The 12,406-nt window shown below is 49.3% G+C and overlaps 1 protein-coding gene across 1 annotated transcript in view; it reads right to left on the bottom strand.

The window, feature by feature from the left end:
- The window catches only part of ASAP3 (ArfGAP with SH3 domain, ankyrin repeat and PH domain 3), a 138,223-nt gene extending 133,483 nt beyond the window's left edge, over nt 1–4,740 (bottom strand). Inside the window, exon 1 of the mRNA XM_082451321.1 lies at nt 4,736–4,740. The gene's annotated coding sequence lies outside the window, so the exon portion shown is untranslated. The remainder of the gene's footprint in view (nt 1–4,735) is intronic.
- Between the last annotated feature and the right edge of the window lie 7,666 nt (nt 4,741–12,406).

The following is a 12,406-nucleotide window of genomic DNA, read 5'->3' as shown; positions in this document are numbered from 1 at the left end:
CTGGGCTATAGGAGTGGTTCCTGGGTGTCCAGTACCTGGCCCTGGGGTGATTTAGGGCAGGGAAAATATTGACTTGATGTGTGAGAGTTAGATAGAAGAGGTGATTGGGGATATGGGTTTTGAATTGGTTGGTTTGTATATAAAAGGGGTGTTCTCAGGCAAGTTGTTTACTATTGATACCTAGGAAATTGCTAGCCCTGTGAGGAGCAATCTATCCAGGATTAGCAAGGCTCTAGAATGTGAAGCATCATAAAACACAGAAAATTTAAAACATGATTAATACATTTAGGGAACGACTAAAAAAAGACAGTACAGTCATATTTTGGAATATTATATGGTAGTTAAAAACAGTAAGGTAGGTCTCCATGTTCTGACATAGATGACCTCCAAGACACTGTTAAGTAAAGAAAACAAGTTACTGAACAATTCTTACCCATATGATTCCATTTACAAATGAAAAAACCTCAAAATGAACCTTTAACTTCTGTACACCTATACGTATGTGCGCAATGCACCCAAAAATGTATGAATGGACAGCAAACGGGCATCCAAGAGGAGATCTTTCACTGTATCTGTATGTTTGAAAATTTTATAATAAGTACATGTTCATGTATTACCTGTGTAATTAAATAGAAAAGAATTCATTTAAAAAACAACCTGGGGGTGGGGGGAAATTGAATGAAGGTGGTCAAAAGGAACAAACTTCCAGTTATAAGAGAAATAAGTTCTGGGGATGTAATGTGCAGCTTGGTGGCTGAAGTTTACTGTATTGTATCTTTGAAAGTTGCTAGGACAGTAAGCAGCTCTTAAAAGTTCTCATCACAAGAAAAAATAAATTTGTAACTATGTGAGGCGATGGATGTTAACTAAACTTACTGTGGCGATCATTTCACTACACGTACATACACAAATCATTATGTTGTATACCTTAATCTAATACAATGTTATATGTCAATTATATCTCAATAGAACTGGAAATAAAAATAAAAGTAAAAACAACCTTTCTTCCCTCAGATAATGTCAAACCTACGTGATGAACACAATGATGGGGAAGCATGGGGGCTGGTTGGTGTGGAGGCAGAGACGTGGGGTCCTGCACCCTAACTAGGCAATCAGGGAGGACTTCCTGAAGGAGGGAGTTGTGTTTTGAAGGAGGGGTGAAAATTAGCCAGGTGAAGAAGTGGAGAAATAGTATTCTAGACAAAGAGAACAGAATGTTTGGAGGAGTTCAGGAACATCTGTTATTTAGGAGCGTAAGATTTGAAAGGGAGAAGGGTGAGGGATGAGGCTGGAGAGGTAGGTGAGGGCAGATCTTGAGGGGTCTCATAAGCCCAGCTGAGAGGTTTTAATTTCAGCCAGAGGGCAACGAGAAGCTTTGGGAGGGCTTTCAGCTTTGCCTTGAGTGGGCCAGGATGGTGAGGCCAGGAGGAGGCAAGGCAGTGAATGGATGGGCTAGAATGAGGCCAAGGATCAGGGGATACCCCTCTCCCTGCCACCACACTCCAGCCACAAGACTTTCTTGCTGAGCACCAATGCAGTGACCCTCAAATTTTAAGGTGCATCAGAATCACCTGGAGGACTTATTAAAAACTCAGCCTGCTAGGGTCCACCCTTAAAGGTTTTTAGTAGGTCTGGAGTAGGTCCCAAGAACTTACATTTCTAACTGGTTCCCAGGGGATGCTGCTGGTTGGGGACCCATGTGGAGAAGCCCTGCTCTAACATACCTTTCCATTCCCCCCTCAAGGCCTTTGCACTTGCTCTTCTCTCTCCTTGGGATGCTCTTTCTCAAATCTGTCACCTCCTCAGAGAAGCCTTCCTTGACCACTCTGTGTGGAGTAGCCACTCAAGTCACTAACGTCTCAGCCTGTTTTATTTTCTTTATAGCACTGGCCACCATTAGAAATTATCTTGTTACTGAGTTTGTTGACTCATCCATTTGTTGTCTGTCTGCCTCCATTAAAATGAAAGCTCCAGGAAGGCAGGGATCTATCCTTGGGGGCCGAGGACAGTGCTTGCCATGCAGTAGATGCTCAGGAATTCTTTATCAAATTAAAAGCAGCTAGGGTGGGTTCCTCCTACCTGGGGGAGTCTGCTGGGGCTGGTGTTTTCTGGTGGAGGCCCTGATGATGGGCACCAGGAGAGAAAGATGTTTGGGTACTGAACTGAGCTGTTGACACAGGTTAGAAAAACTCATCCTCTTTTGGGGGGAGGGACAGGGTGGGGTGAGGAAGAGTTTAAAATAGGTGACCTTTTCAAGCAGATGTGGGAGGAAGGAAGGGCCCTGACATCACAGCTGAGAGGCCCAGAGCTCCGTTGTGGCCCAGGGGCCAGGGCCACCAGAGTGGGCCCCGGGCCTGAGTCACTCCCACCTGTAAGTCAGGCGACCAGGCCAAGCCTGGGGGTGGGGGAGTGGTCCTGGGAGGAGTGGGCAGTGGGCGGGCAAGCGGGGAGAGGTGGCAGCTGCTGCCCAACCTGCATCTCCTTTCTTCCCTCAGCCCCCCTCCAGCAGGCCACCCGCCCACTGCATTATGGAGGACTGGGCGAGCCACAGGTCCTCAGTTTCCTCATCTAGGAAGTGGGGGGAGGGAGAAGGCTCAAGTCCAGGCTTCTCTGCTTGTCACAGATGACCTCACCCCAGCTCTTCACCTCCACTCATTGCACTCACACCTGCTAGGAGTTCTCGAACCACTCCTGCCTTAGGCCTCCATTCAAGCTCTTTATTCCCCATCCCCACCCTGACCCCAGGACCTCCTCTTCTAAGGCAGTGCTCTCCATCCCCCAGGCGCTGGGTGAGGGCAAGGGAAGAGCATGGGCTTTGGGGCCTGACAGACCTGGTCCCAGATCCAGCTCTCTCCCAGACACCCTGGTGAATCTTCACCTTTCTGACCTCAGTTGTCCTTTCTATAGAGTGGATATATCTACCTTCTAGATTGTGGTGAAGATAAAAAAGATCCTACTATGAAAGTTGGTTTCCTTTGCCTTTTTTTCTCAATTTTTTTATTGTGGTAAAATACACAAACAGAAAATTTACCATCTTAACCATTTTTAAGTATACAGTTCAGTGTCATTAAATATATTTATAATCTGCTATTCTCACTACCATCCATTTCCATAACTCTTTTCATCTTGTAAAACTGAAACTCTGTACCCATTAAATAATAACTCCCCATTCCCCCTCACCCCAGCCTCTGGCAACCAGCATTCTACTTTCTGTCTCTATGAATTCATTTATTTTATTTTATTTTTTATAATTTATTTATTTATTTATTTTTGGCTGCGTTGGGTGTTCGTTGCTGCACGCGGGCTTTCTCTAGTTACGGCGAGCGGGGTCTACTCTTCGTTGCGATGCGTGGGCTGCCCATTGCAGTGGCTTCTCTTGTTGCGGAGCAGGGTCTCTAGGCGCACAGGCTTCAGTAGTTGTGGCGCAAGGGCTTAGTTGCTCTGCAGCATGTGGGATCTTCCCCGACCAGGGATCAAACCCGTGTCCCCTGCATTGGCAGGCAGATTCTTAACCACTGCACCACCAGGGAAGTCCCTGTCTCTATGAATTTAGTCGACTCCTCTAAGTTCCTCGTGTGAGTGGAATAATGGTTATTTGTCTTTTTGTGACGACTTATTTCACTTAGCATAATGCCCTCCATGGTTCCTCCATGCTGTACCATGTGTCAGAATTTCCTTCCTTTCTGAGGCTAAATAGTATTTCATTATATGGATAGACCACATTTTGTTTGTCCATTCATCCATAGATGGACATTTGAGTTGCTTCCATGTTTAGTTATTGTGAATAATGTTGCTATGTACATGGGTGTTCAGATATCTCTTTGAGACCCTGCTTTCAATTCTTTGGGGTATGTACCCAGAAGTGGAATTGCTGGATCATACGGCACTTCTATTTTTAATTTTTTGAAGAATCACTATACCGTCTTCCACAGTGGTTGTACCATTTTACATTCTCATCAACAGTTCATTTACCTCCCCCGCCCCTACCCCAGTTCCAACTGCTGCTGCCCTGAAGCCTCTCAGAATTTCTCAAACTGATGAATTCCAACCGTACTGACAGTCCTTGGCTGGCTCACCACAAAGCCCTTGACCCCAGCTTGGCTGCAAACAGAGACCGTTTCACTCACCACTGACTCTGCCTCAGCCTCTGGCTAAGAGCTGGCAGTGGGGCAGGAAGGTTTACTAAACACATCTCCTAGGTGCTCTGCGTGCATCAGCTCCTCCATTCTCCTCACTGCACAGAGGTGTTATCAGCCTACCAAGGGACAGAGCCCCGGGAGGTCTCCTGACCTGCCCCAGCAAAGATTGGTGAGCTATGAAGCTAGAGAAATGGGCAGGGCCCAGTTTACAAAGGGCCTTGAATACACTCTATCTTGAGGGCAATGGGGAGCCACTGCAGGTTTCAGACAGGAAGGCAACACGATCAGGCTTGGGCTGAAAGCTGAGCAGAGTTGAGATAGGTAGGGAAGAGAGGAGGATTATGGTTTAATTTCTGCTTCCCAGAGCAGTAAGAAGGGAGACCTTACCTTGGCAAAAAGGGAATGTGATTTAGGCAAGGTAAATGGCAACCGAGCTGGCACACCTGACATGGAATGAGCCATTTGAGCTGGGATTGGGTGGGGAGCTTGAGGAGGGTCCACATTGTCAAATACAGGGGCTGTGTGGTTTTAGGCAAGTTACTTTGCTTCTCTGATTCTCAAGTTCCTCATCTGTAAAATGGGCTTAATCATGGTACAACCTCCCGCGGAGCTGTGAGAGTTCAATGAGATCATTAAGACATGCAAAGCACTTATTTAGGCCAATCCCTGGCACACAGCAAGTGCTCAGAACCACCGAGCACTGTGGAATCCTCACTGCTCCTGGGACAGCCTCCCGTAGGCTGGGGTCTTCAACCCCCAGGAATATTCCCAAGTCCGGCTATTTCGGGTGGGCTCTATTGAATGACCTTTCTCTGCTTCCTGGCGGGGAGAGTGGGAACGGGAGCCACGTGCCTGGGGCGAACCAGGCAGGTGCTATCTCCCTGCCCCCCCCCCGCTCCTTGCCCCCACCCTGCCCTCCCCGCCCCCCTCCGCAGCTCCTGCTCTTCGCCCCGTGTCTATTTCCAGCAACACGGCTGCCTGAGGCCGCAGGCAGGTGTGGGTGGTGAGTCAGAGCCGGGCTGAGAGGACATGGTGGCCCTGGGGGCCTGAAACTGTCACAGCCTCCCTCCCTCGGCCTTTCCCAGCAGCCCTATGAGTACTGTGATGGCAGGGAAAGCTGAACCAGTTCCAAAGTTTCCCCTAGCAGTGTCACCAAGAAGACATGGGGACAGAGCCCCAACATGCCCCAAATCAACCTCTTTGCTGGCTGGAGGTGGGGGCAGGGACCCTGTCCTGTTCACCTCCACTCCCAACGTACCTAGGACTGGGCTTGGCACCTGGCAAGGATGCAATAAGTGTTCACTGACTGAATGCGCCAACATTTGTAGGGTACTTTGTTTTTTTTTTCAATTAAAAAAAAATTTTGTATTGGAGTATAGGTGATTTACAATGTTGTGGGTTTTTTAAAAAATATTTATTTATTTGGCTGCACCTGGTCTTAGTTGCAGCACGTGGGATGTTCGTTGCGGCATGTTGGATCCTTTTTCTTTTTTTAGTTGTGGCATGCAGGATCTTTAGTTGTGCATGCAAATTCTTAGTTGTGGCATGCGGGATCTAGTTCCCTGACCAGGGATCAAACCCGGGCCCCCTGCATTGGGAGCGCAGAGTCTTAGCCACTGGACCACCAGGGAAGTCCCCATATGGGACTTTGGAGAAACAGGATTTGCTGAGTTCAGGGTGCTTATGAGGACAGAGCAAGGGTTCTGGAGACAGATAGACAGAGTTTATGTGACCCTGGGCAGGTGAATTGGCCTCTCCAAGCCTCAGTTTGCTCATCAGTGAAATGGGGATAACAACGCGTACCTTGTAAAGAACGATTGTGAGGTGTAAATGAGGCCACCTCAGAGAACTGTCTACTGAGCCTCAGATCGTATCTATAATAATATGAATCACGTTTCGTTACAAGCGTGCTACCATATGTGCTCCTCTTCCCTGGATGGCGAGTAGCTCCTGAGTCAGGGCTGGCTCTCATTCACGTTTGCTCCCCCGGGCCAGGCATAGAGCCAGTCCCCCATACATGTTTGTTGCACAACTGACTGACCCCTCCATCCATGCCTGGAGCTTGTTGGATTGTGAATAGTGGTAACTGTGACAACAAGCCACAGGCTATTTGAGTGCACAGAATTTCTACCCAAAAGAGAAGCCTGCGTTTGGCTTACCATTTCTTAAGCACTTGTATGCCAAGAGCTTTGTAGCTGATTTCATCAAATTCTTACAGCACCGCTCAAGCGGGTACTATTATTATCCCCATTTTACAGATGAGGGAACTAAGGTTCAGAAACATGAAGTCACTTGCTTCTGGTCATGTGTTGACCTAGAGGTGGAGCTGAGTCCAGTCCCAGGGCTGTCTGGTCTCCCGAGGTTCTTAATCGTCCCTGATATCGCTGGTGTAGACAGAAGACGGAGTCGGGAAAGCACCACTAACGGATTTCCTTGCTGACCTGTGCTGTCTTGAGGTGGCCAGGACCTCGGGACTGGAATGGCCTGTCTGCGTGTCTGTGTGCCCCCACCAGTGCTGAGGACTTTTAGGGATGAGACTGTGTCTCCTTCAGCTCGGCAGCTCCAGGGTTCAGCACAGGGTCTGGCATATCTTATATTAAGATATGAGTCTCCTGAGTGAATGAATGGCCTTCGGCCTTCTCTCTTGATTGGGTTCCACAGTGGTGAGACAGCACAACTGCTTTACATGAAGGCAGTGCATTTCCGGGCACCAACGCAACCCGGCTGGCAACAGCGAGTGCCTGAGAGGGTCGACCACCTGCCCCTGCCCGGCTGAGCTGGCTCCTTAGTCATAGTCAGCACCTCCCTCCATTTCGGATTCTCCCTGTCCAGCCCCAGGTCAGGCCTCTCTCTCTCTGCTTCCGAAGACTCTGTAGTTCTTCCCTGTCCCACACCCAGCTCTCGCACCTGGCCAAGCAGGACTTGCTTTTTGGGGTCACTGAAGTAGTTCTGTGTTGGGTGGTCGGGGCCTTTTACTTAATTCCTTTGAGTCCCATGGCCTTTAGTCGTTGCCTAATCCCCAGTTCCTAGCACAGTGCCAGACACATAATAGGTGCTCAATAAATACTTGTTCAATGAATGAACATATCTCAGGACTCAGCACATCTGCAGCTCTATTGAGCTCTCTGCTGCCAAAGCTCTGGATTGATGTGTGTATGTGGGCTTGCCATTTCTAGGCCTTGGTTTTTCCATCTTTGAAATGGATGGATTTGATGGAACCAGCCCTGTCCACCCCAGCATCCACAGCAGCACGCTGGACAGATGGTGGGCATTCCTACATATAACCTCTCTACCACCCCCCCAAACCACCCCCACCACGTGCACACCCAGATTTTGACGAACCTCAAAAATTGCTGTAGGGGAAGCAAAGCCCTAAAATGATTTGTGATCATCACAATTATTGACCTGGGAACTAGCCACTCACTGGGGTTTGGGGCTTTAGAATCGTCAGTGCAAGAGCAAGACTCTTTTGTTCTCTTCAAGGAAGCAGATTGCAGAGCATCGGGTGTGAATGACATTATTGCAGGGATTCAGTTGTTCATCTCTTTATCTATTTACCAACTATTTATGGAGCATCTTCTAAGTACCCGGCCCTGGGGATACAACAATGAACAAAAAGCCCTTTTGGAGCTTACATTCTGGTGGGAGTGACAGGAAATTAAAAAATAAGGCTATATATTAAGTGGGAAGATTTCTAATTACAATAAGTGCCATGAAGGAAATCGTTGGGGTGCTGGGCTAAAGGGGGCAAGGGATTGGGGGTTACCTTAGCTGGGGGCAGGGTTGAAGCTGGTCCTAAAACTTCATTGAAGAGCTTTTTAGGGCTGCAACTAGAGGATGAGAAGGACCAACCTTGCAAAAAGCAGAGGGAAGAGTATGTGCAACATCTCTGAAGGGGGAGAGGGATAATGGTGGATCCTTTTAATTTTCTTAAAAAAAAGAGAATAAATGTAAAACTTAACTCTTCAGTTATTAGTAGTGCCAGATTAATTTCTTCATTCAACAAACAAGCCCCTACTGTGTAGCTGGCCCAGTGCTAGGCCCCAGGGGACAAACAGTGATGCATGAAAGCAACATTCTGGTCACACACATCCTGGACCTGGCACCCCATGGAGATGAGCTGGTCTGATGTTTGCAAAGGGCTCCCAGCTTGGATCCTTGGGGAATCCAAATAAACCCCGCAGGTTCTGGCATCCCAGGCCTCCCGCCAGCCGGCCAGCCAGCCGCTCCTGGCCTCCATAGGAGGGAGGCTTCTGTTTCCTGCTTCTCCCTCCCCCACCCACCTGGGCACAGAGGGTCTTTCATCCATTGTTACTGCTTCCTGCCCATCCATCTCCAGCTGCTGGTCTGAACCCTGCAGATTTACACTGACAAGCGGATGCTTTTACCAGGACCCTCGAGGGGGATAGGGAGGGGAGTGGCCTGGGGTGGGGGGAGAGGGGGAAGCTAGAGCTTTGTGACAAGGAAGAGTTTCCTGCCCTAAAGAGGTGTCAGTCCCTGAGGGCTGAAAGGACGGGAAGCAGGCCTCTGTCCCCAAAGGCTCCCGCATGCTTGGGGAGGGAGTGATTAATGACCCCTGACCCAGCAGGGCCTCCATGCCCCTTGGACTGGGTTTGGGTTCAGCAACGTCTCCCCTGGCCCCATTTCTCATGTGTGGAATGAGCACTGAGCTTGGAGTCAAGAGTTTGGGGTTTATGTCCATGTCCGCCAACTCTTAGCTGGGTGACTTCTTAGGCAAATTCTGTAGCCTCTCTGGGCCTCTGCGTCCTCATTTGACAGGTGAGTCTAATAATCCACGCCCAGCAGTGTTGTGAAGATGGATGTGATCATGTAGGATAGATGATTGCCAAACACCATAAAATGAAAAGCATTTCCTCCCCTCGGGCTCCCCTATCCAAAGTAGGAAGGTTACAAACTGGCTCCTGTTCTAGAAGGCTTGGTTGAACACCTACTGTGTGCCAGCATTGAAGATAAGGAGCAACAAGACCCAGTTCTAAGTGAGACAGACAAGCAGACAGACATGCATCAGACAATTGGTTGAAGCATTTGAATAAACCAGTCAAGAATGTGGCTTTGGAGCCATCCTGCTTGGCTCTGCCACTTAATGGCTGTGTGGCTGTATGCAAGTCACTTACTCTCTCTGGGCCTCAGTTTCCTAAATCTGTAAAATGGGGGGAATAATTACCCACCTCGTAAGATTGTTGTGAGGATTAAATTATTTAATATTTGTAAAGCACCTAGTACAGTACCTGTCACATAGTAAGTCTCAAGAAGTAGAAGTTATTATGGGGACTGCATTTCACCCAGAACGTCAGGAGCCCTGTCCCCGAGTGGAACTGCTGTAGCCAAAGCAGAAGGGACAGTGATGCTGGGTGAGTAGCTGGTCAGGCATCTGTTCTCCACGCGGTTGTGTCTGTCTGTCCGGGACGGTGCAGGATCAGGGACCATCAGTCCCGCCAAGGCCATTTGCATGAAGTTGGAGCCGACTCTGAACCCCGAGGTGCTGGAGCTGCTCGTGGAGAGCAGTGGCCACATATCCCACCAGGCAGTGGAGGTGCATTTCCGCACGGCCGTGGTGGGCTCTCGCTTCCAGGGACTGAGCCCCCTGCAATGGCACTGGCTGGTCCACACTGCGCTGTCTGAGGGGCTGGTGGGGCTGGCGCATGCTCTGACCATCTATCTGGTCACAGACCCCTGCCCAGTGGAGTGAGAACCCCCAACTGGACATGAGGGTTCAGTCCCCCACTGTCTGGGAGGGAGCAAGGGAACTCAAGGAAGAACCAGGATGGGAATGCACTGGGGGAGAATAAAGTACTGGGGCCTGGGATTTGTAAGGGATGAGAATCCCTGGACCCTTTTCTACTGGCACGTACGTATTCTCCAGACATAGCGACTCATTCCCATCAAAGCTAACCCAGGGGAAGAGCAGAATCTCTGACTACTGCTCTTGCCCCGGACTGTCAGGAAAAGCTGCCCAGTTGTTTCACGTTCAACTGTGACTAAGGAACCACCAGACCTGGCAAGTTGGAAATAATCCTGTACATTGAAAGAGAAATTATATGAAAAAAAAGTTCTTATGATGTATAGGTGCCGATGAAGTCAACACAGAGTGGAGAAGAGGTGGCCTGAGGGGTCCCAATCCAGCTGGTACTGGAGTGTAGGACGGTATGAAGAGCTGAGCCTTAAATGGTGAGTGTGGATGAACCAGCACCAGGAAGGGCAGTCCTGGAGGAGGGCACAACGCCAGCAAAGGCGCGGAGGCGAGAAACAGCACTGGATGCTCCAGGGAACGGTGAGTGGAGACTCAGACGAGGCACAGTGGGAGATGAGGCAGAGCTGGAACTCAGGGTACTGTAAGCTACGTGAAGGCGATGGGTCATGATTCTGTAGACGATGAGAAGATTTTAAGTGGAGGAGGACAGATCAGATTTTGATTCTTCTCATACCGCCCTGGTTGAAGTGTGGCGGATGGATTGGAGGGTGGAGCATGAAGGCAGGGAGATTACACAGCAGGTTGGTGTAGCAGTGCCGTGGGAAGTCAAATGGGGGAAGGTTAGATGAGAATAATATACTCATAAAGGGCCTAGCACAGTGCTTGGCACACAGTAGGCACTCAGTTAAAGATCACACACACACAAAAAATAAAATAAATCTTTATGTTAAATTACTATTTCTATGGCAAAAATGAATCAGCCCTAGGATTTTTTCAAAAAAATCATTCATGTTGCCCTAAAATTTTATTTCTACAAAATCCTTTAGGTCTATCTTTCTCCAAAAGATGGTGTAACCCACCTCCGATTATTTCCATTTCAAGGGGTAGGTGGGCATTTCCTTCTCTCTGTTAGTGCCTCGAACGTGCCATATGTATATAGTTGGATATCAATAAATGACTGTGGATGATGAAAAAAAAAAGGTCACCATTAATGTTGTTAAATGCTGAGGGTCTGAATTAGGACTGGTTTGGGAAACACTAAGAAAGTCACATCTGCAGGAATCTTTGACTGACTGGATGGGGCTGGGGGTGAGAGAAGAGGAGCCAAAGAATTCCTGAAATATTTATTAAGCACTCATCATGTCATGAGCCAATTCACCCAGCTGGTGGTCCAGCTCCATTCATGCACCACTTCTGCTTGAGCACCTACTATGCGCAAGGCAGTTTCCTAGGTGCCAGAGCTACAAAACCACCCAGAGCTTGTCCCTGGTCCCCTGGAGCTCACTGTTCAGACTTCCTCAACGATGGAAGGACCCACTGTCTGCTTTCATCAGATGACCCGAGACTGCTAGGGCCTCTGGAACCGCCTCCTGGCAATCTGCAAATGCCTCAAACCCACATGCCCCGAACCAGGTTCCCATCCCTGCCCCTCCTGCCTGCACGGTTCCCCACCTCAGGAAATGGCACTGCCACCCACCAGGTGCTCAGGCCAGAGACCCGGGTGTGCCCTCCAGTGCCCTCTTCCTCTCTTCCCTCCACCCCACCCCCGATCCAATCCATCTGCAGCTTCTGGGAAGTTTATTTCCAAAACATATTTTGAATCCATCTAGTTCTCTCTGTTTTTCCTTTCCCATCTTAGTCCAAGCCACTGGCACTCCTATCTGGATACCATGTCCGCTGGTCTTCTTGCCACTAGCCCCCTCCATCATTACCCCACACAGCAGGCAAGAGCACGCTTCTTCAAAGGCAAGCCATGCCCCATGAGTACACTGCTGAAAGCCTTGCTTCAGGAGCTTCCCATTGACCTCGAATCTAATCCATAAGCCCAAGCACATTCTCAAAGCCAGCACAGGTCTTGCCCTGCTCCCTTCCAAGCTCCTCCTGCAAGGCTACAGCCCTTTTCCCCTCTTTCCCCCTGCACTGGCCTTCCAGTTTCTTGAACCACCGAGCGCCTTCCCACCTTCGGGCTTTTGCGCATGCTGCTCTCTCTTGAGATGCCCTTCCCTCCATTCTTTGCTGGGCTGGCTCCTTCTCCCTCTCCTGGTCACAGTTTAAATGTCCCCTCCTTCCAGAGGCCTCCCTGCCCGTCCTGGTCTCTCCGTTAGTCTTCATCTCAGCACTGCTCATTCCCTCATAGCACTTATCCCAATTTGCAATGATTTTATTTGTCCAATTTTGTGACCTGGCTCCCCCGTCATTTGACTCGATCTCTTAAGGGCAGCGTCCCATGTCTGCGTCCCACTCATGGTGTTCCTACAGCCTAGCGCAGTACCTGCCCTGCCGCCGGCCCTGTATTGACAGTGGCTGAATACTGAGTTCCATGGGTCCAGCCAGC

This window comes from Balaenoptera physalus (genome assembly GCF_965194825.1).
Source record: "Balaenoptera physalus genome assembly, chromosome: 1".
NCBI classification, from domain to species: Eukaryota; Metazoa; Chordata; class Mammalia; order Artiodactyla; family Balaenopteridae; genus Balaenoptera; species Balaenoptera physalus.
The sequence above is the reverse complement of the archived record's forward strand: the minus strand, read 5'-3'. Positions and strand labels throughout refer to the sequence as shown.